Source organism: Camelus ferus, chromosome 16 (genome assembly GCF_009834535.1).
Source record: "Camelus ferus isolate YT-003-E chromosome 16, BCGSAC_Cfer_1.0, whole genome shotgun sequence".
NCBI lineage: Eukaryota > Metazoa > Chordata > Mammalia > Artiodactyla > Camelidae > Camelus > Camelus ferus.
The window spans coordinates 16,090,662-16,114,580 of NC_045711.1; the positions used below are offsets into that span (position 1 = coordinate 16,090,662).

Sequence of the window (23,919 nt, forward strand, 5' to 3'; positions counted from 1 at the left end):
TGTATTCATGTTTATGGCACATTACCAGTGCTGGGTCAGCACTGGCACGATTATATAACCATTGTTGAATAAAAACCCCGCAGAATTTATCTCCACTCATTCCCCACTCACACTCCTTACGTGCCCCGCTGGCACGCTGTGGTGTCCAATGAGTTCAAGCTTCCTTCTGGCATTTTCTACGACCTTCACTGTTATGCCCAAATTAGAACTCTCTCCACTCAGATCTACCCTTGGTTCTTCGTGGAAAAGCCACATTTAAATCCTCGTTCTGCTCGTGCCCATTGTTGCAGCTACCAGAAAGCTGGTTAAACTCATAAAGTGGGAAAGGAATTTCCATGGAAGTCAGGATGCTGCCTTTAACTAGCTGAAGGTGTTGGATAAGTAATTCCATGTCTCTTGGCTTCCATTTTTCTCACCCATGCTGCCTAAGTGTGTAAAGTCTACTGTACATGAGAAGAATTTTCTGAGAAATGAATTTATGCAACAATATGAATGGTTGAAATTTTACTTAATACTTTTTTGTTCTTTTTTGCAGATACCTGTAAGATCGAATAAATCAGTTGCATTTAGCCTTTCTGCTGATGGAAGCGAAAAGTGTCAAGCAGTGCTGAGGACACGCTGGGAGGACTGGAAAGAGGGATCTTGCTGCTGTCGAGGTATGTTCTCCCTGCCTCACCACGCACACTCACACGCACCGTGCCCCCCCCCCGCCCCCGCCTCCCCTCCGATCTTCAGCCGCTCTGGGATAAAGGGCAGTAGTCTTGCTGACACACGTGGGCATCTCCTGGGTGAGACTCTAAGTCCTGGGATTGGTTGTCAAGGCAAATAATGGATGTCCTGACGACGGAAGACGGCAGCATGCGTAAGCGGCGTGGGAGGGGTCTGAAGCGCAGGGCGAAGGCTTCGGTGTGTACGCCGGACCGCTCCAAGTCTCCGAGAGACGGAGCCTGGCGTCAGCCGTTGCGTTTCCTTTCTCCGTCACTGGGAAGAGACCCTGAAGTCCCCGCACCCGGGAAAGATGCAAGCTGCCTCTTGCACCTGAGCCTCGTCCCCGCTGCATGTACGCACCGCAGCGCAGGGAGGTGGCGGACCGCCCGGGGGCACTGCAGGCGCTCCTCGGTCACGGGTGCTGCGGCGAGACCCTCGTCTGAGAGCCTGCAAGAGGAGTGAGGGGCCTGTTTCCTTTCTTGTCCAGACTTTTTTGACAGAATCCTAATTTTTCAGTCTTCTGCAGTCTCACAGTACAGTTTATATACACCCACTTCCCCTAAATACTCCAGAGGGGCCCTTGGGGTCCCAGGAGTTGCAGCTTCAGGACAGACGGCAGCCTGTGGGAAGCTAGGTGCATCCACCCGGTGCCAGCAGCAGATACGGCGGGACAGTGTTTTGAAGTGCTAGACAAAGGCTTCCCCTCTGTGCTCTGGGATGACTCCTAACCCAGACAGACAGAACGGAACGTTCTGTGTTCATGTCTCAAGGCAGGGGTGTTTGAACAGCTATGCCAAGAAGTAGGAGAACTGGGTCAGCTTCAGATCAGAATTGATTTTGGAAACTCCTAACAGGAACAACGGTCTACAGCAAAAAGATTTTTAAGTCCAAAGACCTCAAAATTAAGAGTTTGAGGGGCAGACCTGGTACAGCAAGTGTTTTCACAACAATCTGAAGTGAGAGGTAAATGAGGAGCTCAGTGTCCTGGCGTGCGTGGGGCGGTTTCAGAGGCTGGGAGGAGGGGATCGTGAGGGGGAAGAAGGGAAGTTAGAGGCTGTCTGGGACTCATGCTGGCCCCACTCCCCACCCGCCTGGTCCTAAGGCAGGTCAGCGGGATGACAAATCTGCTGGACTGGAGAAGCAAGGCAGTGACGTCTGGGTCTTGTCCCTGTGGAGCTGGGGGAGATAAAACCCCAGTGTCTGGTGCCCAGCAGAACCCGGAGCTGCACAGTGGGAGGGGCTGCGATGAGTGTCCCAAGGACGCAGGTCCTTAGACTTGAGAACCGCGCTGGAGAGTGGCTGAGTGCTTGCCTTGCAACCCCCTGTCTGCTGTGGTAGGAAACCCTGAAAACACTGGCTGGGAGTCAAACAGGTGTGTAGGAAGAAAGCTTTTGGCTGGTGCAAGAATGATGAGACAGTGAGCTAAATGGTCCAGTAACTGGAGAAGTGACGGGAAGAGGACAGCCCAGTGAATGCCGGCACTGACCGACAGTAGCCTAGGACCAGACTCTCCGTTCTCCAGGACACACACAACCTGCCTTGGCACTTGGCAACAGACTGAAATACAACACTGCAGGCATTGGGAGATTCCTAAAATTCACACATTCAAAAACTCGTTTCTTGAGTTCTAGACATCATTTTAGGTTTCTGGAGATGTCAGTGTTTAGAAGAAATTCTACCACTCAGTGGCATAGGATCTTAAAAGAGCAAATAGGAATAGCTCTAGAAAATAAAGTGACATTTCTTGGAAAGGTGAGTTTGTAGCTTGAGATGAGTATTTGTTCCCTGGGGATCTCAGAGGTGTGGCAGGAGTCAGGAACGGAAAGGGAGAAACATGGATGTTCCGCTCTGGCGTCCCTCCCTGGGGGCCTGGTGGTGCCGCCTGGAGTACAGCATGTGTCACCTCTCGTGGCTGGGCATCCACAGCCAACTTTCTAGTAGCTTAACTCAGAACAAGAAAGAAGGAAGACTGTCTTGGTGGGTGACTCAGAACTAGAGGCAGAAGCTCTGGGACGGAACTAGATTTCTCGTCCTAGACTCTGGGGCCTGCCACTTCGCCCCGTGGTAACCCCAGTGTAGTCTGTGTGTTGGTTCTTCTGGAAGGTTCTTATCGCCTGGCCCAGATGCTGTTATATCAAGAGCCCAGCTTCTAGCTACCAAGCTACCAGCTACCCCAGTTCCTGAGGCTGAGGGAATCCTGCCAGCTCTGTTTGGATGGAAACCATATGCTTGTACCTTCACGTCAGTGTTGGATGGCAAGATGCAGAGTGGAAGCTACTGGCTCCTTGTCCCTAGGAGTGTTGGCTCGCCTTGGGCTTGTAAAGATCAGCCCTGCAGTCTTCCGGGATAACCTAGCATTCCCGAGCTCCGTGCCAGAAACCCCCTTTTGCTGGCTGTGCGTTTGCTCGTGGTACGTCCAGAGAGGTCAGAATAGTCATCTCAGAACTGAAGCAGTTCATGCACCACACCGCCCACCACAGCGTCCCTCCCTGCAGGGAAGTTGTTCACCTAGAAGGCAGTGAGGATAAATCCGGGCTTTGTTCAGTATGGGGGTGGAAAATCCTAGTCATCAAACTCAAGTCACCCTGAGTGCCTGCTGTTGATTATAAACGAGGAGGAGAACCCGGGATGGGCGGAGTCTGGGGCCAGGAGCACCGTCTCGGGTCTGAGCGTAGCGGGCAGAAAGACTTCCCTTGCTTACACTGGGCCTCTGGTGCCCAGTCGGGGCGCCTCCCCTCACACACAGAGTGGCCTCTGCCAGCCCAGGGGGACCTGGGGAGTACACTCGCGCGGCCTTTGGTCTGCGTGTTTAGACTCATGCCACACCGAATTTCATCTGCGAGGAAAAGCTGTTTCAGATGACCATGAATAGCAGCTTTCATCAGCTGTCACTCCTCATTAGGGCCAGCAAGACATGGAAATGTACTCGAGGCCTGGAGGGGAGGCAGCTCTTTCTGTACTAAACATTTATGGACTCCATTTGCCCTTTTAAAGAAGTTAATCAGTCCGCTTGACTCTTCTTCCCCCATCTTGCTTAGGTTCATCTGACTCTTCAGGGCAGAAACCTTCGATACTTGTAAATCCAGACCTGGGTGGAACTAAGACGCCAATCTCGGTGAATTCTGGAACCCCGTCTAGTGTTCCTTCCCTCAGGGCAGTCAGCTTTGTGTCTCTGCTTCTTTGTGTGGGCGTGGCCTCAAAGAGACAGCATAGGTTTTCTGTATTAGAAGAGGTGGAATGGCATCCCCATGGGCAGGTAGACTGTCTCGTATTTGTCATTAGGAGTAGCGATGGGCTTGCTTCAGTGGCATTTGGTAAATCAGCTCTCGTAGAAAAATGAAAAGAAAGAAAGGCCATACTTGCGGTGTTTGCCAGTTTTCAGAGTGTAAATACTCTCACCATGGTTGAGTTCAGGGGACCAGCCAGACATCACTGGACGTAGAGTCCGTGAACTTGGGAGGAGGTGCAAGCAGCTGGCTCTGGTGAGCCAGGAGGAGTCAGTGTCCACCCCCTGCTGGCTCGTGGGCCTGGGAGCAGGGTACCCGGAGCTGGGTGGCGGGCCTAGGCGCAGGAGCTTCTGACTGACCTGTGCTCTTCAGGTCAGCACAGATGAGCAAAGAGCTCCTGACCCATGTGATGCAGGGGCAGGAATGACTGGCTGTGGCCCGAGCTGACAGACACACTGTGCTCCAAACTCCAGCCTAAGACCCCGCAGCTAAGAAGAATCATTCACTGGCCATTCAAGATGTTGAAACAGGCCACTGGGACAGTCCAAGCTCTCGTGTCTGGATCCTGGAAATCCTGTTAGGTTTGACTGTCCTACAGAGAGGTGCAAAACTGGGGACCAAGACCAGTCATTCAGCCCGGATGGAAACCACTGGATTCTACGGTGCTGGGGCAGCAGGAGGGGGATCCCACCCCTTCGAGGAAACTGACCCTCATAGTGCTTTTCTCTATAAGCTGCTATGGATAAAGGAAGTTTTCGTGAAGCCAGATGGACTTCTCTGATCACCACTGATTCATTTAAGGGTTAGTGCTTGATTCAAAGCAGCTGTGTGTGGGGCAGGCGCCCAGGAAATGGGTGGCCTCTGGGGTGATCTGGGACGAAACACCCCCAAAAAGGCACCTGTACAGCACGGTGCAAAAATGGCCCAGTGGGGTCCTCTTGGGGAAAACACAAGTGTAAGGTAAACACGGAATAGCTGTCATTCCTCTCAGTCTTTCTCTGTTGGGGGTGAGAAGCTGCTTCTCCGGGGCTCCGTGGAATGTGGGCTTGTCTGGTACCATAGCAGCGGGCCCCACCCTACCGTAACAGTGGACTCTCCCCAGGACCCTCGCAGAGTGGAACCAGCCCTTCACCTAAGGAAACTGCAGTGTAGGGATATAAGTTTTGGGTATAAATAACTAGTATAGAAATTGCCAGGTGTCACACAGGGGCTCCGCTAAAGGGCTCTGGGCAGAGGGAGGGAGCTTGAGTAGAGCGATTGGAGGACGGTTTATAAAAGACACCACATTGCAGCTGGGCCTTGAGGGGTTCACAGTATGAAGACCTGCGGAGAAATTAGGAGGAGAAGGGGAGAACATTCCAGAAGGCGTGAGCCGGGGTAATGGGGAGGCAGGTGTGGGCTGTCAGGTGGGGCGCAGGGAAGGAAGGAATAGCACAGCAAATAGCATCAGGAGAAAAAACCCAGTTGAAACGGGGAGGCGAGCAGTGAGCGAATGACATTGTTGTGACCAGGAGGGAGATTCTCTAAGCGTTCTGGGCAATGGCTGTGCTGATAGGGAGAAGCCAGGAACATGAAGGAAACAGCATCCTTTTCAATGATCTGTCCAGAAACAATCTGACAATGAAACTTTTCCCGATCAGGATGCCACACGTGTTACAAGAGGACGGTGGATGTGATGTCCGGCATCGCCAAAAAGCATGCAGGACGCTCAGGACCAGCTCTGGAGGTAAGTTACCGCTTCCTGGACGTCCTTCCAGCACAGTCCCTGCAACGGCGTGGGCGTGGGCGAGGTAGGAGTAACCAGAGATAATCTGATCCACTCGTTCAGCTGCTTCTGTTTCCCTTTTTAAGAGTGTGGTCTGTAGAGAAAACATTATCATTTCTGTTGCAAACCTACCCTCCCAAGAGCAAGGTTAGAGAAATGGAATAGATTCATCACACGGTGGCTGCAAACAGTAACATAAAACAGCCTAGCACCGTGCCCGTAGGAACGTCTTAGAAATGCTTTCCAAACGTGACTCGTGTGACTTTGAAACTCTCAAGTGTGCCGATGGACCTGTCATGAGCCGGTGGTGACGGTGCAGGGGGGCAGAGGGGACGGCTCTGGAGCCAGACGGTCTGGTTTGTAATCAGCCGCTATCAGAGGCCCCCCTTGGAAGCTGGAACACTCCAACCTGGAGCACGTAGCTACCCAGGCCTCAGGTCCCTCTTCCTTAAACTGATGTGGGGTTGCTGGGAACACCAAGTGGATTCACGCGTGAACTTGGAATAGTACCTACCACGTAGTGAGGAGTAACTCTCAGCCGAGAACACCTGTCTGCTCCTCTTTACTGAAGACTCACCTTCTCGGCCGTCGGGGGGAAGTTTGCTCGCCCTCTAACATCCAGAATGGAGCCGGACACTCCGGAGTCCCCCGTGGCAGCACGTTCCCAGCTACGGATAGATTGTCTCAGTGACGCCCCTTTTAGCCTGTGGACAAGAAGGGTTTTTAATTGTGTTCTATCAGAGTCACCCACGGGGGCTCTCTGAGCCTTCATACTCCCATAGGGTCTGAATTGCTCTAGACCTCCCTGCACGCCCTCCCTCCCTCCCCAGCAAGGCCGAGTCCCCCGGGGGGGGGTGATGATGGGGCGCAAGCGTGCTTGCCAGGCACGATTTAACCAGCGCATGAAGGGTCCCTGAGTCTTCACTCTTTCCTTAGAGAGCATGTTTCCTATTACAGCAGCCAGATCTTTTTTTTTTTTTTCCACATTTTTAGGTCACTACCAACGTTTATAACAGGTTTTGAAACAAAATTTTAAAGAATGCGTCACTTGTCACCTCGTGCTGGTGTCGCGTTATGAGTGTGGGAAACATGGAGATGCCCTGAGATCTGGGCCCCAGACCCCACTGCTATGTCCCAGCCCAAAGGGACTGGACATTCAGGCCTGTGTTCTTACTCACAGTTCACAGAATTTTCTGTTCTGGAGCTGATTTATTCCAAGATAATAAATTTGCCCTCCCTTCTCCTTCTCTCCTTTTTAACCAATGCACATGCACATATGCAACTCCTGAGAGGAGCTCACTTGACCTAACTTTTCCTTCTTCCTCGCTCGGTCCCTCCTGTAGACCTACCATCTCAGTCCAGCTTCCTTCAAAAATGCCTGCCGTTCTCACAGTTTTAAGATAAATAAGTTCTGGGGAGGTAACGTACAGCAGGACAAGAAGGGTTTTTCTGGTTAACAATACTGTATTGTCTGTTTGAAAGTTGCTAAAAGAATAGGTCTTAAAAGTTCTCATTACGAGAAAAAAATGTGTAGCTATTCGAGGTGGTGGATGTTAACTACACTGGTGGTCATTTCGCACTACATACACTTTTTCAGATCATTCTGTTGGACACCTTGAATGAATGCAGTTATGTGTCAATTACACGTCAGTAAAGCTGGGAAAAGTCTGAGGGAGGCGGTTCTGCAGTTACAGGGAGAAAGCGTGGGAGTATCTTCTTCCTGAAGTTCCCCTTAGTCTGAAGTTAGTATTTTGAAAAAAACAGTAACTAGTCCTATTTCTCATATAATCTCCTAAATATTATTTAAAGACCCAATCAAGAGATGTGTGTGGTTAATGTATAAGAGGGTGGGAGGCAGGCATGCATGTGTGGAATGTAAAGTAGGAAGGGAGCAAACGCAACGAGCCTTGGGTCCTTTCCTCCTTCCCACCCCTGCCCCGCAGACAGGACGTGACGAGTTTACCCCTGTGTAGATAGACTGGGGGTGGGGGACTGCGACTTCCTAATTTACTCAGTTGGGCAGGATGTGCTCAGTGCTGCCCAGAGATGACTCTCTGCAGGGAGACCTTAGTCATTCCATCCGCCAGGAGCTTCTGGGATCGTGACGCCCTTCGGCCGGAGAAGACATCCTTCTGGAATGAACCAGGAGTTAAGCAGTAGAGCCTCTCCAATCAGATCAGCTCACGTCTCCCAGCCTTGCCGCCTCATCTGAATGCTCTTTTCACATGGTGCCATCTCTTTGGCTCTCTGCTTTCTGCCCCCGACCCACTTCACCCCCCATCAGAGTGAGTTCGGCATGCGTAAATCCCTTCTTGCTTTCGCTCTTCTGACGGCTGTAGCTGGGCTGTGTTGTTCCTGATCCGATCCCTCTGTCCTTGTATCCCATGTGGCTTGCAGTAATACTGCAAATTATACTGGGGAGGAGGTCTTATATATATTTGATATACAATGTTGTGTTAGTTTCTGGCATACAGCATAGTGATTCAGTTATGTGTATATATATTCTTTATAGGTTATTACAAGATATTGAATATAGTCCCCTGTGCTATACAGTAGAACCTTGTTTATCTACTTTATACGGAGTAGTTTGTTCCTGCTAATCCCAAACTTCTAATCTTTTCCCCACCACTTCCCTTTCCCCTTTGGTAACCATAAGTTTGTTTTCTTTGTCTGTGAGTCTTTTCTGTTTTGTAAATAAGTTCATTTGTATCAGTTTTTTAGATTCTACATGTAAAGTGATATAACTTCACTTAGTATGATCATTTCTAGGTCCATCCACATTGCTGCAAATGGCATTATTTTGTCCTTTTTGTGGCTGAGTAATATTCCACCATATATATCCCATCTTCTTTACCCAGTCATCTGTTGATGGACATTTAGGTTGCTTCCATATCTTGGCTACTGTAAATAGTGCTGCTATGAACATGGGGTGCGTGTGTCTTTTTGAATTGGAGTTTTCATCTTTCCAGACATATGCCCAGGAGTGGGATTGCTGGATCACATGGTAAGTCTATTTTTAATTTTTTAAGGATCCTCCATACTGTCCTCCATAGTGGCTGCTACCAGTTTACATTCCCACCAGCAGTGTAGGAGGGTTCCCTTTGCTCCACAGCCTCTCCAGCATTTATCATTTGTGGACTCTTTAATGATGGCCATTCTGACTGGTGAGGTGCTACCTCATTGTAGTTTTGACTTGCATTTCTCTGATACTTAGCGATATTGAGCATCTTTTCATGTGCCTGTTGGCCATCTGCATGTTGAAGCCCCAGTTGTTGAATGTGAACGGGCTCTGCGGTTAGTCAGAAGGAACAAGAGCTGAGCAGACAGCTGAAGCAGCCTATGGGCTGAAGGGCATGATGTGCTAGGAAATGGGGGGGGGGGGGTCGTCTGGATGGACATCACGAAGTCAAAGCCAGGACTGATGGAAGTGTGCAGCTGTCAGTGGCATCCAGCAACTTCCAGTGGAAGCGCTGGGCTCTCCCCTCTCCACTCCTTACAGTCTCAACAAAAATCTGTCAGTGTGCTAAATGGATAGAGTTTGAAATTGTGGGAATGAAGTCTGAAGTTCTTGTTTTCTCATGGGGGGCCCATCTAGGATTTCTCTTTACTTCCAAATAGTTAATAGCGTAAGAGGGGCCTGAAGGGTCTTCTCTGTTCCCTTAGAAGGTCAAGGAAATCAGGATGTACCACTGGAGAGAAGGACTCGGTTGACCACTTGGGGGCTCTGTTTAGGTCTTAAAGAAGCTGGAATGGTTGCCTCCAAAGACCTTGTTGAATTCCATGATTAAATGAAATTGAAAGGTAACTGAGATTTTTCTGCAGTGCATTTGACATTTAATCGACAGTCTTGTGCATTTGTTTATGCCCCTAGCCAATTATATTGAATTATTAGATTTTGGTCCAGAGGGTTGGGAAATTGCATTGCTGTCCTTAAAACCCTAAGTTGTTAGAAAACTTTAAAATTTAATGCCTCTTCTATTTTTCATGAAAAAGCAGTGTAGGTTGTGGATATAATTAGGATTGAAGAGAACATTTTTTAGTGGCAATAATTGGAATCACTGATTTCACTTAAATATTTATTTTTTCATTCCTTTCAAAGGTTTTTTGCTTGGAGCACAGGCAAAAAGAAAAAAAATAAGACCCTGTGATTGGCCGAATTCTTTAATAATCATCCCACCTTCCCTATTACTGCTGTCCAGAATGTTGCAGTGCATCACCCAAAGGCTCGAGGAGAAGGAAATGAGACCCCTGCCGGGTCTAGATGAAAGAGGAAATCTCAGAACACTTCACAAATCTGAGGGGTCTCTCTTATCCCTGTTGGCAAACTCCTGGCCCCTGAGCCGTGTGTCAGGTTGAATAGCCACTTTCCTTTAAGAATCTCAGGTAGAAAGTCGGACCCATTGTGCAGAAAGGTCTCCGAGGGCCAGCTGGGTTGAACTTCCATTGATCTATTGAAAGGAGGTCAGTGTGTCCATCTGTTCTTTTTCATTTTTAGGCAGTAAAATCGAGGCATAGGCAGGCAGAAAGCTTGTGACCATGACCTTCATTAGCCTCTTCCTGAAAATGTGATAGACACCTCTGACCCTTCTTTTGCTTCAAGGCTACAGCCTCAGCCACTGAAGCTGCATTTACTGCCAAGCGTATGGCGACAGAATCACTTTTCTTAATTGCTCTTGAATGTAATGGAGCAGAAAAGAGAAGGCAGGTCTTCCGACTCCTTAGCCTCAGCAGCAGCTAATGAATCAAGCCTCCCACCCCTGCACACCCCTGGCTTTAACTAGGACAGGGTGCAGGGTTTCCTGGGGCAGATGGCTGTGACCTAGGACCCTGGTGCACAGAGGTTCCCCTGGAGGGGGGTGCTGTGTGCCCACGGGGGCCGCCTGGTGCTGTGAACAGATGTGTTTCCTGCCCTGGTGACTGCGCTTGGGTTCTGTAACTAAAGAGGTCCCCGCTGACAAATTCCTCCAGCGCTTTTAAAACCACATTTCCCATGAAGGTCTTTCTGAGGTGAAGTAAAAGTTAACGGGAAGCACAGCGAGGGGCCGGGCTCAGGTTGCATTTGCCAAGTTTATCATGATTCACACGACGCTGTGGATCCCGCAGACACACCCACTCTGATGGGACGTGGGAAATGTGGGGGCAAGCGAGTTTGCCACTTCCTTCACATGATTTGTCCCTAGAGCAGAGGCAGAGTGCCACCCTGCCCACACAAGGAAGGCTGTGTTGGTGGTAAAGGATGTCTCCCACCCTCCCCAGGAGGGGAGCGGCTTGGCCGTCCCCACCGATGTTAACTTCAGTGATAGCGGACGTGTGTCGAGCGCCTGTCACATGCCAGCACTGCTCACAGAACCGGATGCACATACCTTTACTGAGTCTTTGCAGCAATTCTGCAGATTCCATGTCGTTAACATCCCTGTTAACAGAGGAAAAGGAAGCAAGTTAAAAACACGCTCATCTGGCTGTGTGCTTTTGGGACCCCAGATATCTTATGGGCACCTGTATTTCAGCGATAGGTCTGGGAAGCTGAAAGTGATGAAGTTAAACACACTGTAAAAAGAGTAAGTGCTCATTTGAGGCCCCAGTGATCTTGTCCATCTTCTTTCCGAAGCTTCGTTTCTTCATTTGATCCCTAGAGTTCATGCCCTGAACTCCAGGCCAGGGATGGAAAATAGGTTTCATCACAAACAGTGGCTTCAGTCACTTGCAGTAGCTTCCAAAGCACGTGGTTGTGAGGATTCTTGGGGGAAGTCGGGGTTGAATGTGTCAGAGCGCAATGGTGGTGTCTTCTGTGAGTACAGGAGGGCAGGTGAGGCGGGCAGCGCAACCCCCACGGTGGTGCCGTTGGACCGCTGTTCGCCCTTCAGTAGTGACCTGAAACAGCACATTAATTCATTAGCTTATGCATTCTGAGATGCTTCTCTGTTGGTGGCACCATGCTGTCTCCTGCCCTCACACCACCAGCCATCCCCCATCCGTCCTAGGAGGCTCGGGTCCAATTCTGCTGCACTGAGAGTGGTCCTGTGATCAGAGTGTCAGCTCAACTAGAGACTCAGCTGGGGACGTGTGCGGTCTGAGCCCTTCTCTCCCTGAGAGCATCAGTTTTTCACCATGAAGGATACAGTGAAAAGGAGGGTAGGCTGACAGCTGGGCACATGAGGGCTGGTACAGGATGAAAAAGAGAGGGGCCAGCAGTGACATGACAAAAGGCAAAGGAAGGTGACAGCCACTGCAGGTCCTTGTGCACATGTTATTTTGCTGCTGTTTTTGTTTGAATGCTCTACTTGTGGCAAGGATGGGATTGGTTGTAGCCGAAGCAGCCTGGAGAAGAGGACAGAGAGGAGGAAAGAAAGCACGGAGGGTGGCGGAAGGAAAGCGGTCCTGTGGGCTGTGAGAGAGGAAGGTTAGGGAACAAGGTCTTCTGAGCATGAGTCACGTGAAGATCAGGTCTGATGGAAGCAGCCAGGAGACTAACATGATGGGGACCTTCCTCAGCAACCAGTCAGCTGTATTAAAGAGCCACGGTCCTGTGGTTCGCCTTCCTGGAAGCAAGGACAGAGTTAGAGATGGGCAGGGAGCAGTGGAGGAATAGTGTGTGTGTGCGCGCGCACGCGTGTGTGCACATGTTCATTCAAACCACATGAGATCAATCATAATAACAAACAAGTGACAGGTGGGGTTTAATCTAGGTAGTAAGTGGGAGAAACGTGGCCCTTTTGTTTTTGTGATATAATTGTAAAGGCTAAACATTGTGACAGTCCTACTTTTCTTGGGACATTTCACACAATAACAAACTTATTATGCTTCAAAAATTTACTTCCATAAGCCAACAAAGATAAAATGGAATCATAAAAATCAACCAGTCAATCCAAAGGAAGGCATACATAGATAAAGAACAAATGGAAAACAAATACCAAGATGACAGATTTAAACCTAATCTAACATGTTAATGATTACATTAAATGTAAATGGTCTAAATACTTCAATTAAATTTCAAAGGTGGTCATAATGAAGAAAAATTAAGACCCAGCTATATGATGCCTATAAGAAAAATATTTTAAATATAAAACCACAAAGAGATTAAAAGTAAAAGAACAGAAAAAAGACTTACCATTCTAACATTAATCAAAATAAAGCTTGAATGACTATATTTATCCTAGACAAAGCATATTTCCAAAAAAATTACCAAAAATAAAGAAAACACTTCATAATGGTTAAAAAGATCAACTCTTCAAGAGGACGTAACGATCCTAAATGTGTCTGTACCTAATACCAGAACTTCAAAATATACGAGGCAAAACTGAACTATAAGAAGAAATAGGGACCTTTCTGAGTATTGGATGTATTTGTTACTTTGAATATGGTGAGGATTTCATGAGTTTTAAATATTTCAAAACTTATCAAACCATATGCTTTAAATATGTATAGTTTATTATGTTCAATTGTATGTTAATAGAGTTGTTAAAAGAGAGTATTCTGGAAATCCAAAGGGATAAAATAAATGAACTATTTGAATAATAAGTAAGCTAATATTAATAGTTGTTATATCAGAAAACCAAAACCCTCCCCATGTATTCATTTTGGACTGAAAGAAAGTTAGACATAGATGTTTTTAAGAAAATAAAAGGATATATAAAAGTCTAAAGTTTTGCTAATTTTTACTTTAAAGAACATTAAGACGAACTTTAATGCCGAGATACATTTACCCCATCGGTGATACTGCGACCTTTAAGCATTATGTCTTACAAATAAGCAGCAATGAATGACCACAACAGACCCTGTACTGTAAGAAGCAGATGCTTTTTTATTACATGAAATATAAAACACAATTTATTTTTAAACAAATAACACAAAACAGAAAATGTCCAACAAAATATGTGAAGACAGATGTTTTTAAACTCTTTAAACCTTAATAGAAAAGATACATATTTCATGTTACATAGAGACAGAAATCCTGGTGTACTGATTCAATTTAATAAATACATTTAAAATGAAATTTTCAAATTTTAAGCTTAAATTAAAATTTATTATGATTGCCTATAATTTTTCTGGTAATTTTGTCACAGCGAATTCACATTTAATACATTAAGCTGTGTCCAGTTTAAATTACTAGAGTGGAAAAGTTAAAGGATTAAGAAAATTCTCACAGAAATGTTTTGAATAAAAGACCTTAGCAGCTTTTGTAAGAAGTAATAATAATACTGGACTGAAAACAGAAGAATAAATTATATTCCCTCAGAGAAAGAAACCAGCGAGTTGTCTCACGTGGGGTAAACTTTGTAATACACACAAAAAAAAAAAAAATTAAAGACTCGAAGCTACCTTTTTGATGATTTAGTCATAGAGAAACAAGAGAAGTACTTTCAAGGCGCTTTAGGTGGCTTTTTAAAAGTGTTAGTAAGTATCAGACACGACCAGACAACTTGGAGCTTCAGACAGAGCCTCGGTAATACAGCGTATGTGTGGATGTGATTGCTACTTCAAGAAATGTGAGAAAATAAGGTGCGTCAAATCAGCGTCCACTACGAATGCCCTCTGCTCAGCTCCCTCTGCACTGCAGGGGTAAGAAAATAAACAAAAACGTACAACTGGCTTAACTGAACCAAACCATCAAGGGAAACTATTTATTTGCTTGTTTTTTTATGAACCTTAATATATTTGCAAAAATCCCTAGGAAGCCCAGACTTACCCTTGAAAAATTACAACTTTTAATTTAAATAAGGCAGGGAAGCTAAACTGTTTAACCAATTTGACAGATATATAAAATGCTTACAGTCCTGGTCTATAAAGCCAGGAGCCTCGTAAAGTTTTATTTCATAGCATGTAAGTCCTCGTTCGTGGTAAATATCTTCATCTTAAAGAACTGCTGCTAAAGAGTGTTTTCTTCACTTGACATTTTAAATTGTAAGCCTGAATTAATTCCATGACCTCAAAACTTTGATAAACAGAGCATCTTGGTTTGATGAACCTAGTTTTTATAGATGCAGATAGAGGCTGAACAGCACCCCTGACAGTATATGAGTCATCTGTCATTAAGCTTTTTCCCCCAAAGTTGTCACCTGAAAAATCGGTATATTTTAACCTCCAGACCACCATTTTAACTCCTCTTCTAATAGAAACATAAATTGGGGATTTGTGCTCTACTAGATGATGGCCGAAGTGAGATCTGGCGTAGACTAGCACCGCCGCGCCCGTGACAACACGTTTAAAATAAAGAACACACGCCGCCAGGTAGGTGCAAAGGTGTCACTGAGCAAGGACCATGAGCTTGGGGGCTTAGGAAGCTCTGTGATGAAGGGGGAAGTGTCCACCTGCAGGGACACTGACTGCTAAAGAAAACGTTAGTTTTTGGCATCAGAAGACTTGAGCAAACTTTAAAGTATCCACTGTTTAAATGTGTCATTAGTGTTCACCAAGCGATCATGTTTTCAAGTTTGACCAAACTTGCATTTATACATGTTTAGAACTCGTAGAACCTTCAAAACTGTCTAATCGCCTCCCTGATGTGCAAAGTGAGGCTCTAGGAGTCCCTGCGGATCTGTTAGTGACAAGATACACGAGTCCCTGGGGACTGCTCCCTGTAGACCGACGGCCCTGCTGTGGGGACCCCTCGAGGCACTTGACCACGTAACCGCAGTGCTTGCCCCCTGGTGGATGACTTCCAGTGGGGAAGCCGAGTCTCCCTCCCGCCCACGGCTGTGTCTGCAAGACAGGCGTGAGGGCGACTGGGGTCCCAAACTCAGACTCCATCAGGGGTTACGTTCCCCCTCTCTGCTTCCAGTTTCTGCTTAGCTGTCAGGGAGCTTGAGGATTTGGAAACGCCCCATGTGTGTTTGAGCCATCTTCTAATTTCAAGGTAAAACAATCTTCAGATGGAGCACAGTTATGCTGAAATGCACAATCGCTGTGCGAAGGCACCTGGGGCTACACGGGGAGGTACGGGTGCTCATGTCTATTAACGGATTCATGCAAACAGTCATTTCCTAGCAGCAGAGAGGGAGTGTGCAAGGCTTCTAAACAACAGCTAACAGAAACGCTGAGGCTTCCGTCCTGTTTGCTGTGTGCCAGGCACCGATGGAAATGCCTCACGCGGTCATTCGGTCCTCATGGCAACCCAGAGCTTTCAGTGCTGTTATCACCATCCCTTCTTTGTAGGTTAGAAAATGGAGGCCCAGTGAGATTAAGTATGTTTCCCAGAGTCTTAATAAATGAATGCATTTAGGAATTAATAAATCTAGAATTCAGATCAGATGTCCACGCTCTTAGCTAATACTGTACAGTGACCCTCAGGAATAAAGATTTATGTTTTAAAATAGGCTCAGAAGGGCTTGAGGAGGGTGGGGGGTGGTCTGTGAGTCACGTGAACATGTCCAGTGTCCCTGGTCACCACGGGGCTAGGCCTGTGCTGCTCGATTTGGTCTGGCACCACAGGTAAATGAAAATGCAATGTCAGGATCCCTTTCGAGTGGAGCCTGAGGGTGGTCTCTTGTTGCGTGGTCTCTTACGGGGTCCACCAGCCTCTCCTTGTGGGTTACAGCCACTGGCCAGGAGCAAACTGTAAGGGTGAGGGCGAGAAACGGGACGCGGTAGCTGGGTGGTTGGGAGATGATGGAAATCGGGATGTCTGAGTCCAGAAGGGGCTGGAAGGGGGAGGAAATCACATCCAGCTGGCTGGCAAGTTTATCTTCCCCAAGAATCACCCAGGAAGGGATCTGTATCAGCGAAGGGTCTGAAATTTCATTCCCGTCTTAGTAAAGCCATCCGCTCCGGGGTGAAGGCAGGAGAGGCAGAAAGATGGCTGCTGTAGGTGCCCGAGGGACCAGAGGTTGCTTCAAGAAACCCTTCAGGAGAGACAGCAGCTACCTGGGGAGGCTCAGCCACACTGGGAAGAACCAAAGCCACAAAGCTTGCCTTTGAATTCCTACCAGAAACACCTTCACATGAGAGAGAAAACTGATTTGTCTTAGAAAATGTCTGAAGGGGGAAAAAATGCGCCACAGTCATTGGACCCCGTTCTTTGGAAACAGGCTTCCCGTGGCTTTAGCAGGAGTCATCGGTGACAGCACTGAAGTGGTTAAACAGACAGGGAGCACGGCAGGCCCGGGCCAGGTGCCCAGAGAACTCAAGCAGAGGACTCCTGTCCCATCTCTGGACCTGCCTGGGCAGGCAGGCATCAGAAACGCGGTCCACGAGGTGGTCTGGGCTCACCTCTTGATCTGGGAGTCACTGAGGGTAGAAAGGCTGAACTCCAGCCACGGCACAGCAGACAACTCTGCTGCTGGGCGGAACTGTGAAGCTGGAAGCTTGGCTACAGAACAGCAAACGGAGCCTAATTAGCAGGTTCCAAGCAGAATGTCCTGGCGAGTGGGGCCCAGTGAGTGTGGCTGCTCACTTAAGGGTCAGGCACCTGTGTCCCCATCTGAAGACAAGGTTAGTCTCTGAGGCTGGGATGGCTCTGAATTTGCTCCTGGTAGCGTTTTTCTGATGCCCATTTTTCAGCATGACAGCAGTGAGATTTCATGTCGATCCTTTCACTCGTGGTGACACTTCTATATACACATATTTTTAAATGAAAACAATGAATAACACTCAGTTTGTTTCTACTCACAGTGATCCTACAAAGAAGGCTTACGTTTTGCTGAGGAGGTTAAATTCTGGTTGTCCCTTTGGGATGAGGGAGAAATCGTGACTGAGCAGAGACATGCTGGTCTGTGTTTACAGTACTAGTGAGGCTGACAAGCCAGCCTGGAGACTGTATTGAATATATCGTGCAAGACAGGAACGTGGCATGAAGGAAGGGGGGTCTGTTACTTGGAGTTCGTGCTGTTACGGCTGGTGAGACCTGGACCATTCATTCATGGTCTGAGGTAGGTCAGGGGCCTCACTTGAGTGCCGCATACCATCGAGAAAGTGTCTCCAATGTGCAAGTCGAGAGTGCGGCAACACCTGAGATCAAGGTGGATTTGGCTTTGGGGGGAAGGCTGCGTGCACGTGGCTGTGGAGTGTGCTGCCCTGGCCGCGTGCGGGCTGTGATGGGGAGGAAGGAGGTCCAAGTCAGTCACCCTCAGGGGCCCAGAACAGAAAAGCCAGGCAAGGTTGGATGAATCACGATCCAACCAGGTGAAGCCACCTTTGCGTTCAGGGTGGGTGATCAGGAGGGTTTCCAAGATGTGCGGAGTCGGAAAGAAGGCAGAAGAAGCAGTAGAAGGAAATAGAGGATGAGTTGGTTCCTGTTGTAGAAAGAAAAGGGGGAAGCTGATTTCATCTGAGGGGCAGAGAGGGAGGAAGGGTCAGGAAACGGCAGGGAAAATGCGAAACAAGTCTGTGTGTTTAAAAAATAACACAAAGGAAAAGCCCCAGAAGAATGACAAGAGGAAGGACAGACCGTGTGTTAGGGAATCAGGACAGGAAAAGAGCATCCTCCTCCTTCACACCCGTGAAGATGGCTATAAGCAAAGAAACAAAAACAAAGTAAAACGGAAAATAACCAGCGTTGGAGGCGACGTGGAGAGACTAGAGCCTCAGGCCTCGCTGTGGGAGTACGAAGCGGAGCAGCCCCCATGGGGCTACTTGGTGGTTCCTCAGAGAGTGAAGTACAGAACTACCCTGTGATCCAGGAGTCCACTCTGAGGGACACGCCTCAAAAATACAGAGAATCTAAACACATCCTACAGTGTGGATGGTCCTTAAAGATGTTGTATGTGACAGCCCAGACCCAAAAGGACAAATCTGTATGACTACTCACATGGAGCACCTCAGGGAGGGAGTCTGGTTTACAGAGGCAGCAGGGAGAATGGAGACTGCCTGGGGCAGGGGCAGCAGCTGGCGGGTGGGGAGTTACTGGTTAGTGGATACAGAGCTTCTGTTGATGGCGCGGTTCTGGAGAGGGGTAGTGGTGGTGGCTGCAGAACAACACTGTGAATGCATTTAATGCCACCGTATTATACACTTAGTGGTTAAGATGGTAGATTTTATGTGTATTTTACCAAAATTTTTAAAAGGGACCCTTTAAATAAAAAGAGAGTTAAAGGTACCTTGGAAACTAGTAAATTCCCACAAATCAAAGCCAATTGGATTTCATTATAAGGACCATAGAGGTCAGGACACAAAGCAGCAGATACGCCTTTTCTGGGCACTTGATGACAATCTTTGGGCAAACCCTAGACTCCGAAGGCATTTGTATGCTTGATGAAGGGGGAGGAAGCACTGCCCTCATTTCCAGATGGTTATAAATGCTGTATTCTCTCGGCAGTAAGGACTCAGGAGGAAGGGTCTAGCTCCTTCTTCTGTAGGCAGGGAATGGATGTGCAGCAGCTGGGAAAAGCCAGAGAATAAAAATCCACAGAAAATAGCACACGTCGAAGGGAAACACGGTCTTTCTGAACCAGATCAAAGCGGTGGTGGAAGCCACGGCTAACACAGGAACGGATGAGTTTCGTCATAGCTGTATTTTACTGTTCGAGGTGGGAGGTAGTCTGTAAATTAAAGGACCAAAAGCGGATGGGTGAATACAGCCCCAGTTTAGAAACTGTTATCAAGGGCTTTTTTTTTTTTAACAGAATTTTTTCCACCCCGAATCCAGAAGAGAGATGGCCTCAGTGTCAAGAAGGACTGATAATGCAGGAAAAATAGGAAGAAACATACAGTTCAAGGGCAGTCACCACTCCTCCACTGACAAATATGACCAAGTTATTGAGTAAAGAGGAAAAGTCTGGTGGCACTGATTCCTATTAATAAAAGCCAATTTTGGTCACAGTTTTTAGTGGCCTGTGGGAAATGGGGAAAGTGACTCATTTACTGATCATCATTTTAAGAGACAGGAGAAAAATCATTGTAGGTGGCAGCCCCAACCATAAAATGTCTCCAGACATTTTAGTTGGGATGAACTTGACAGCACAGTGCATTTTTTAAAATAAATGAGAAAACTGAGGTTCCATGGTACCTCAATTCATGCAAGACTTCAGCATCTCTGGTCAAATCAAGGCAATTCACCAAATTATCCACAGGACATGGGGTTTCATCATTAAGGCACAGAAAGAGCTGATGAAATTTTTTTTTTATTTTAAAGGAAGGTAGGATTAAAAAAATGAATGATTGAGCAAGCCACGGTTTCCTTTCAAGGTGTCTTTAAGTATGAAGTGTTAGATAAATCTAATGAATATATAGTCCTGCTGTTTATTAGTATGGTTGTATCCCAGGCCTCAGTGAGTGGAGAAAAAATTTAGTGTAGGACATGAAGAAGGAGAGCTCATGAGGGTGCCCGAGGGCCATGGGACAGCAGACTCAGCACGGTTCTGGGTGCCCAGCAGACGTCACGGCGGAAAGAGTCGGAGCAAGGGAGAGGACAGGGGAAGTGACAAAGATCAGGCTGGAGAAACTGGAACTGGAGTCAGTTAATAATGAAAGTGTTGTAGGAATAAATGGGCATGAAAAAGCAGAGCAGAGACTGGTGAGAAAGCAAGGGATGCACACCGAAGGCTGGACGAGGGAGACGGGCTCTGGGCGTGGTTAGCACGCGGGAGATTTGCAGCCTAAATTGGAAGACAGGATGGGGCTAGTAGAAACAGATCTGCTTCCAATTTTTCTGTGTATTCATTTTATATGGCTCAGGCTAGTAGAGTTTATCATTCCGTTGATGCAGAACTTTTTATTAATGGCCTCATCAAAAAACGGGCCAAAGAGTCTGAAAAAGGGCTCATTATTTATGGTCAGGTGGAGGGAGAGCCAGCCGGGTTCAATACGGAGTCATTTTACAGCTGGAAACCAGTGCCGTTCGGTGCTTCTGCCTTTTAGTGGGTAAGAAGGGATAAGAAAGCTACGTCCCCCAGGAAGTGTTCAGTGCTGTCTGCTAGGAGGCTAGCGGGAAGGGGATTTTTCCTAAAGGGAACTTGTCCCAAAATGTGAAGGCGCAAGCTTAGGAAAAGGTAAAGAAGATCAAAGAAGGTAGAATCAAGGCCAAGTTCTGAGATGAAAAATAAGGTATAATTCTGGGGCCAGTTACCAAAAGGGAAAAGTAACAAGAGTTTCATTGAAAAGAAAGAAGAAATTTTTGGAAAAAAGGATGCAAGATGGCTTTTGGTATAAGGACTTTGATACAAGAACATACAGAAGAGAGATGAGATGGAAGTAGGAAGGAGGGAAAGAAAGAGGCTGGAAAGATGTTTGTGAGTAACTCAGCCGAGGGGAAATGGGGGCTTTTTAGAAAAGCGGAAGGGCCGTAGCAGACTCTCTAACCTGTTCAAGCATAAATACGGTGCAGAAGTGCTTGGATCCCCTATAAAAGGTAGGTTGTTACTGTTGTAGGATATTTACTTGGACTTTTCATGACAAAGAGCAGCTGATCTGGGGCTCAAAGGGTTAAGATCAGGTGGCCTGAGGTAAGGGCTAGGCTCGCCGCTGCGGGTGGCAGTTGACGGCAGAGCATCAGGAGCTCTGGTTTCCTCTAAAAAACTGCGGTGAAAGGACTGTAGAGTTTCCTGGCTTCCCCCTGTCCTCTGGCTGACCGGCTGTTGCAGGCTTGAAATAAAGAAATCTGAGCTAAGATAAGGCTTTACGGGAAGGCAGGTGGGGGAAGTGCCTCTGCCCTGCCCGGAGGCAGGCGGCCTCTGCGGGGTGGGGCCCACGCTGCTGGCCTGGGTCTTCAGGTCGGGGCGAGGGGTGGGGCACCAGGAATCGGGGAAGTGTCCTTCCAGTAACACCGTCACCTCCTGTCAAAAACGAGGCCCAAACACTCGCCTCTCTTCATCCATCTTCAGGCCCTGTTTTCCTAATGAAAATACTCTCGGGGAAAGTCAAACCCATCTGACCTGCATCTGTCTGGGCGTCTCCATCAGGCAGGATAGACCGCTGTCCCTAGAGCTAAGCCAAGAGCAGTTGCCTTCCCCGGGAATCTGAAGCGGGAAGTGGACGCCGTCCAGTACAGTGCTTTCGGAGAGGGGGGAACAGAGGCCAGGCGGGGTGGGGACACCAGGGACCAGTGGACACAGGTGGGATGAGGGGAGGGAAGGCATTCGGAAAGTGAAGGAAACATGGAAGGAGGAGGGAAAGGCACCTCATTCCTCTTTGCAATGAAAACAAGCCCTGAAGGACGGTATACACTCTACATTGACGAGGTGTCAGGACCAGCAGTAGCCTTTAAGCTACTTTAAGTAGCCTTTAAGCCCCTTAGGAATTGCCAGCCAGCAGCGAGCTAGAAGCCTAGCCTAGCCGCGTACCAGCCAGGCAGAGCCAACAAAGGATGCCGCTTCCCCTATCGGATCCTTCCAATGCACCTAAAATATCAGACCCAGGGATTCGGGGATGAAAGGATCACAACAGAACGTAAGCTCCCTCCTCATTGTTACTGTATATTTTTGACAGTAAAACCAGAGGAGAACGAAGTCGTTGAGCCTACAGCTATTAAAAGAACACAACCAACGGTTGGGAATTTAACTAGAAAATTAGGGCTATAGCCTGAAACATACCAACTAAATATCCTAGATGTTCCACAGTGGACTCATGTATTGGAAGCAGTTTCCATTTTCAGTTTATTTCCTCCTGACATAATGAAATTCCATTATCTTATTAGTCTGCATATGAGGTTATGAGGTTGTACTGCCTTGTAATTTCCCCAAATTCATCTTTTTTTAAGCTTTAAGGAGAGGCCTGCTATCCCACAGTTTCATGATGTGACAAACCAGTTTACACTTTCCCATCCATGTCTTTCATCCGTATAATTAAGACTCTGAATGCAAATTTGTTTTCGTGTCGATGAAGTTATTTCAAGAACTATAAATTCTACAGTGATGCTGGTATTTCCCCAGAAGGGCATGGTGTTTGGGTTTGTAAAGTCGGTTTCTTCCTCAGTGACTTCAGGACACAACAGGAGAATAGAGGGTCTTTTCTTTCTGCAGTAGGACTGTCATTGGACTGAATCTGAGCCATAGTTTCCTAATGTGGGGACCCTGGCACTCGTCTCTTCCCCGATTCCATGGTGACCACATACAAAGACCTGGGGTTGCTAGAAAATGGCAGGAAGAATGCGTCTTCCTTTGCTACTAACCAGCAGCCCAGGGCCATCTGTCCAGCAGAGCACATCTACTTGAATTTGGCTGTTGAACAGAAGTGGAGCCATTTACTATTATTTCTTGACCCTTGGTTGTGTCAGGTGACAAGAAATACTGTCAGGGCACTGTCACGGAGGCAGGTTGAACCTGCAAGGCTCGAACTTGGAAAAGACTTCAGAAATGTTTTATTGGGATGTTATTCTCCCACCTGAGGCTGACTGATTGCACTTCCTAGAAACGCAGCCGTCTGTTTGTGATAAGATGCTCCCATGTCCCAACTGTACAAACGCGGCTCAGCGATGCTCTAGTCCTCGTCCTAACAAGCACACCCTGCGAACTCTAATGGAGTCATTTACAGAGTTAGAGAAAGGTTTTCAAAAGGAAACCTTGAATGGTGAGTTAAAGAGTCGAGCATTAGTTAGACTCTGGTTTCTATAGCCCTGGTTTGGACACACGCTAGCTGTAACTGGTTTACTTCTTAAGCTGGGAGCCTCCGCTCCAGTGGACATTCTGGGTGGGATAATTCTTTGTTATGAAGGCTCTCCTGTGCGTATTAGATGTCTGGCCGTGTCCCTGGCATCTGCCCACTAGGAATACCCTATACCCCACCATGCTTGGGACCCCACAGCATCTGCAGACATTGCCTTGGGATGCAAAATTGTTTTTTGTTGAGAACCAGTGTCTTCAGTGTTTGTTTCTTCATCTGTAGAGTGGAATGAGAGGGGAGAGTTGCTGTTGGTTTAAGGTGAAAAGATGCATTTGAAAGGGTAACCTGCTACAGGAATATAAGGTGGTGCTGTTTTATAAACACATTTGTTCACATGTTGAATTCTGGTCATCCTCATAGGTAACAGACTTGGGCAGGTCTCAGCCCACAGAACAGGATGGAGGTGTTTGTAAGAAGTTTATCCTCTTTACAACTGCAAAACCGAGAGTTAATTTACAGACAGCAATATTTTAAACCTCTGCATAACCAGCTAAAGAAAGGATTCAGGTGCCAAATGGGGATTTAATCGAGATTACCATTAAAGTTTATTCTAACTTTGAGGATCTTTGAAAATAAGAAAATTAGAGTGGGATTAGTACTCCTAGAACAGCAAAAATCCATTCCCTAGAAGCTTATCAACCTCTAGTTAATAGAATAAAATTAATTTCCCTTAACATTTCTTAATTACCT

The 23,919-nt window shown here is 47.3% G+C and overlaps 1 long non-coding RNA gene across 1 annotated transcript in view; it reads left to right on the plus strand.

The window, feature by feature from the left end:
* LOC116669327 overlaps positions 1-23,919 on the plus strand; it is a 234,868-nt gene that overhangs the window by 196,018 nt on the left and 14,931 nt on the right. The window contains exons 4-5 of the long non-coding RNA XR_004326693.1: positions 536-656; positions 5,576-5,661. This is a non-coding gene — a long non-coding RNA (uncharacterized LOC116669327). The remainder of the gene's footprint in view (positions 1-535; positions 657-5,575; positions 5,662-23,919) is intronic.